Raw genomic sequence first — 6,000 nt, forward strand, 5'->3', positions numbered from 1 at the left:
TTGATTTGTAGGAGTTCTTTATATGCTCTGGATACAAGTCCTTTGTAGACTATATTTCCCAGTCGGTAGATTCCCTTTTCACCCTTTCAATAGTGCTAACGAGGAGTTGATGGAGGTTTTTTTTGTTTTTTGTTTTTAAATTTTTTTTAATGTTTATTTATTTTTGAGACAGAGAGAGACAGAGCATGAACGGGGGTTGGGTCAGAGAGACAGGGAGACACAGAATCTGAAACAGGCTCCAGGCTCTGAGCGGTCAGCCCAGAGCCCAACGCGGGGCTCGAACTCACGGACCACGAGATCACGACCTGAGCCGAAGTCAGACACCTAACCGACTGAGCCACCCAGGCGCCCTGGAGTTTTTTAAATCAGTTTTCTTTCATTTCTTTTTCTTTTCTGTCCTATTTAAGCTTTGCTGACTTGAAGAGTTCTTTTGGTGTATCTGTTTTGTTTTGTTTTTACACAGCATTATTATGGCAATAGCTGGCTAATACATTTGATCCTACCAACTTGTTCTCCAAAGTAGTTGTACTAACTTACACTCAAATCAGCAATATTTTGGTATTCCATTGTTTCACAACTCCCCTTGTCAGACTTTTAAAGTTTAAGGCTGACTGATGTAAAATTCATTTTCACTCTCGTTTGAACATGCATTTTCCTAATTACAATGAGATTGAGAATATTTTCATATATTTATTGGCCACTTGAATGTACACTACTGTTTATTAACTGTTCATTTCTTATATGCTCATCTTTACGTTTGAAAGATCCCAGGACAAATTTAAAAAACAAAAGCAAGGAGCGGAACAACATAGGGAGAGACACATTCACCTATGTATCTATGTGGGCTTGCATATATGCAATACACATGTACCTATGTGTTTTAATATGCCTAGGACGTTTTTGAAAAAATATGAAACAGGGGTGCCTGGGTGGCTCAGTCTGTTAAGCATCTGACTTCGGCTCCGGTCACGATCTCACAGTCCGTGAGTTTGAGCCCCGCCTCGGGCTCTGTGCTGACAGCTCAGAGCCTGGAGCTTGCTTCGGATTCTGTGTCTCCCTCTCTCTCTGCCCCTCCCCTGCTCATGCTCTGTCTCTCTCTGTCTCAAAACAAATAAAAACCTTTAAAAAAATTTTTTTTAAAAAATTTGAAACAATAAAGTTGGAAGAATTATTTAAAAGGCATTTATAGTGAACTATAAGTACAAAAAGAGAAAATTCATTATAATATGTTGAATTATCAGGGAGTTTGAAAAAAGTGGGGAAAAGTGAAGAATAAAGCTACTGAGCTATGTGTGTGGTGTGGGGGCAGTGAAAGGAAGTTAAAATATTTCTAGAATTTTGGTGGAAATAAGGAAGACACAGGGAGTCAGCCAGATGGCAGAGAATGATCTCAAGTGAATCTATGTGAAGTCTTTGATCTCTCTCCGGTAGAGAAATGTCACAAGAAATGACCCTGGGGCATTAGTCAATCAACTAAAGCATTAAAACTCCAACCTGGCTACAAGCGAACATCACCTGCTGTTTAAAATAAGGGCCAGGGGCGCCTGGGTGGCTCAGTCGATTGAGCGTCCAACTTCAACTCAGGTCACGATCTCGCGGTCCGTGAGTTTGAGCCCCGCGTCGGGCTCTGGGCTGATGGCTCAGGGCCTGGAGCCTGTTTCCGATTCTGTGTCTCCCTCTCTCTCTGCCTCTCCCCCGTTCATGCTCTGTCTCTCTCTGTCTCAAACATAAATAAATAAAATAAAATACAATAAGGGCCACCTCACGTCCGACTTCAGCTCAGGTCAAGATCTTGCTGTCCGTGAGTTCGAGCCCCACGTCAGGCTCTGGGCTGATGGCTCAGAGCCTGGAGCCTGTTTTGGATTCTGTGTCTCCCTCTCTCTCTCTGCCCCTCCCCTGTTCATGCTCTGTCTCTCTCTGTCTCAAAAATAAATAAACGTTAAAAAAATTTTTTTTAAATAAGGGCCACCTCAGACCAGTTGAATCGAAATTATCTGGAAAATTTCAACCTGTCTACAAGCTAACATCTCCAACTTTTAAAATAAGGGCCACCTCAGACCAACTGAACCAAAATACCGGGAAGTGGCTCTGGGGAACTGAATTTTTTTTTTTTTTAATACTCTCTAGGTGATTCTCATGGACCAAGAGGTTGAAATCCCATGAAGCAGATGCTGATATGTATAACATTAAATTACACTTCTAGAGAAGTGTAATAAAAGAAAATAACCTTTTATTCAGAGGCATGGTTATTATGATCATTTTTTTAAATTTAAGTGTAATAAAATTAGGAGAAAAGGATTTATGGTAAGTGACATCAACAGAGGAAAAAAAAGGAATAATAGCTTTCAAAACGTTTCTATCTCAACATATATTTAAAAAAAATGTTTTTAACGCTTATTTATTTTTGAGACAGGGAGAAACAGAGCATGAACAGGGGAGGGTCAGAGAGAGGGAGACACAGAATCTGAAGCAGGCTCCAGGCTCTGAGCTGTCAGCACAGAGCCTGACGCGGGGCTCAAACTCACGGACCGCCAGATCATGACCTGAGCCGAAGTCGGCCGCTTAACCGACTGAGCCACCCAGGTGCCCCTCAATATATATTTTTTAAATAATGTTCATTCTATGAGCATTTATTGAAAATCTATGACATGCAAAGCCTTGCACTGTTAGGTGGTTTTTGTTTCTTTATTTTAATGATAGGAAATGGCTCTTATCCTCAAAGTTGTTACAGTCTAGGGGCGCCTGGGTGGCTAAGTCAGTTAAGCGGGCCGACTTCGGCTCAGGCCATGATTTTACAGTTTGTGGGTTCAAGCCCCGCATCAGGCTGTGTGCTGACAGCTCAGAGCCTGGAGCCTGCTTTGGTTTCTGTGTCTCCCTCTTTCTCTGACCCTCCCCAGCTCACACTCTGTATGCGTGTTTCTCAAAAATAAATAAACATTAAGAAAAAAAGTTGTTACACTCTGTTTAGGATATATAAATAACCTAGGGCTAGAACAAGGCAGAAAGAAATGCCATACTTGAAGAAACAGCGCCACGGAAATGCTAAGGAGGTAACTCTACCAAGGGCTGGGAATGCAGAGGCTTTACAGAGAAACTAGGATTTTAACTCAGCTTTGAAGGATGAACAGAATCTCAGTAGGTGGAGAAGTGGGGTAAGGGAGCAAGTTCCCCATTTGGAGAAGAGTAGGAGCAAAACCTCAGCAATGAAAGAGTGTGTATAATTTATACCTCATTTTCTCCTGGGTCTACTGCAATGGGTCCTGACTGATCTCCAGCCTGTCCCCACCTCCGCCCTCCTGCAGCCCAGGCCTCTGGCCAGCCAAGAGGGCCACAGCTCTTGTATTTCCATAGAACAATGGGCAAGTCATTAAAAAAAAATATTCATTATTAGCCTCTATCTACATACTGTTCCCTAAATATTTATGCTTTTGAGATTTTTGTATTACCAAATCAATGTATGCTCTTGTATCAAATTCAAATAATATCAACTAGGATATCAGGATATCAAATAGGAAGTGGAAGCCCCCTTACAATTCAGCCCCCAGTGGTAAGCACTATTAATAGTTAGGGTAGGTATCCATCCAGTATCTCTGTTTATCTGTCTCTGTTTGCCTGTCTTTCTTTGTTTCTCTTTCTCTCTCTGTATACACACACACACACACACACACACACACACACACACACGCTTTATATGTACATACTAAACTGTGTATATATACATGTATATACATATACATGAATGTGTATAGACACACTATATGTGCATATGAGTATAATAACTGAGCAATTGTTGTAAACATATATATATAACATATATATGTGTGTGTATATATATATATATATATATATATATATATATATATACTTGATACATTTACAGAGAATCTAATGTCTCTAAATACAGGGTGTCTATCTATACATACACATACATGTTTACCTGTGAGGGGAAGTATGTATTACTCTCAGACTCTGACACCTTTTGCTGACTGCCCATCTCTTACCCGTTAAGGTACAAACCCTTAGCATGTTGTCTTAAGCCCTAGCAGTCAGGCTGCTGCCTACCTCCGTCTCCGGCTTCCTCTTCAGCCATTCTGGCTACTTTTGAGAAAGACTACAGTTGGAGAGAAATGAAATCATGTTCCTTCTGAGTTCATTCTTCAAAGCTGGGGTCCTTTCAGCAAGTGTCTTCGGATTGGTAAGTTGACATGACTTGTTACGGCAATAAGAAAAGACCTTGCGGGAAGCAGTATGAAAGCAAGACCAGGGACCTGCAGACAGGAAGTCAAGTGCCTGTGTTATGTGCTCCCTCCCCCACTCCCAAGGACAAAGCCCTCCCTCTTCCAGACTGACACTCCCACCCCCACAGTAGGACTTAACCTTGACATTGCTTCAGTCACACTGAGGGCTTTGTGAACTGTGAGCAGTTCGGGGGGAACAAGCAGCTGTTTCACTTCTCTGTGCTTTTGCATATTTTCATTCCTCAAGTTGAAATGCCCTTACCTGCCACCGCACCCTGGGCAAACGTGAATCCTGCACATCGTGCAGGGGCTTTTTTTCCAGGATGGAGGCCACGATGAGACATCCCCCACCCGGTGATTTAGAAATAAGGCTGCCACGGAATAAAGCAAACAAACCATGTACACTGTGGATGCGATTAACCCCCTGGAGGAGAAAAACAACCAATTGTGTATAAATATGTGACTGAAGAATTTTAAAACTCTTGCATTTCAAAAAAAGTGAAATAAAATAAAAAGGAGAAAGTGGTGCTGGGAAATCTCAGGGAGGAAATATGGGAAAAGGCTGTAATTTAATAAACACTTCATTGTGTTTGCCTTGCTCACAGTAAGACCATGCTAAGAGAAAGGTCTGGTAAACCTAGCAAGCAGTGGAGAGAGGGCAATGGGGAGGTACACAGAGACATGGGCTACCAGGTGTGTGTAATTTTCACTGCTGTATATTTGGCTAGCATATGGATCAATTACAATTTATCTCCGATTGATAGAAGTTAAGATGGTTCTCACTAGTTAGCCATTATTAACTGCTCAACAGAAAGTCTCATCCATGTGTCTCCACTCAGGATTTTCTTTTAATGTTTTATTTATTTTTGAGACAGAGAGAGACAGAGCATGAGCGGGGGAAGGGCAGAGAGAGGGAGACACAGAATCCGAAGCAGGCTCCAGGCTCTGAGCCGTCATCCCAGAGCCCCATGTGGGGCTTGAACCCACAAACCGTGAGATCATGACCTGCGCCGAAGTTAGACGCTTAACCGACTGAGCCACCCAGGCGCCCCAAGAGCTTGTATTTTCTAGAGTACATGTTTAGGAGTGAGATTACTGTATCATAAGAGGTGAGCCCGTTCAACTTTATACCATATAAGGTTAGATTTTCTTCAACATGTCTGGGCAGTCCATGCTGCTGCCAGTAATGTACTAATGTTCCAACTGTTCTCATTCCTGCCAACACTTGGTATTGTTAGTCTTAAACGTTTATGGGGTAGATACAGGGGAAATGCTCCCTCATTATTGTCTATGCATTTCTCCAGTTACTATTGAGATTGCACATCATTTACATTTTAAGAGAAGACTTGGATCTCCTTTCCTGTTGGTGTCCTTTGTCCAGTTTTCTGCTAAGTTATTTTTATTCTATCTATTGTTTCACAGGAATTTGGTGTGTGTGTGCATGTGCATGGTTTGGATATACTCTTCTGGTCCATGGCTTGCTTTTCACTTAAAGTCAGATCTCTGTGCCTCAGTTTCCTCATGTGCAAAATGAGGAGACTATTATTAAACAAGTTAATATATGCAACATACTTAGAACAGTGCCTAGCATATAGGAAGCACGGTGTAAATATTTATCACTATTATTACTAGTGTGCTTTGATAAAAAGATTTAGTTATTTTCTATAGTGTCTCTTAATGAATGAAAAATTTTTGTTTTAATGCCTAAATTTATTACTCTTTTTCTCCATGGATTGTGCTTTTTGTGTCTAACGGCAGCTTT

At 41.4% G+C, this 6,000-nt stretch overlaps 1 protein-coding gene across 3 annotated transcripts in view; it reads right to left on the reverse strand.

Annotated features, from left to right (window-relative positions):
• The window catches only part of FAM169A (family with sequence similarity 169 member A), a 96,468-nt gene extending 92,195 nt beyond the window's left edge, over window positions 1–4,273 (reverse strand). For 2 of the 3 annotated variants that reach the window (XM_045062089.1, XM_019835558.3), the window contains exon 1: window positions 4,063–4,272. The gene's annotated coding sequence lies outside the window, so the exon portion shown is untranslated. Of the gene's footprint in view, window positions 1–4,062 lie in introns of all 3 variants that reach the window. The other variant, XM_045062099.1, reaches the window with a different exon arrangement.
• Between the last annotated feature and the right edge of the window lie 1,727 nt (window positions 4,274–6,000).

The sequence above is a fragment of the Felis catus genome, chromosome A1, assembly GCF_018350175.1.
Source record: "Felis catus isolate Fca126 chromosome A1, F.catus_Fca126_mat1.0, whole genome shotgun sequence".
In the NCBI taxonomy this organism is placed as follows: domain Eukaryota; kingdom Metazoa; phylum Chordata; class Mammalia; order Carnivora; family Felidae; genus Felis; species Felis catus.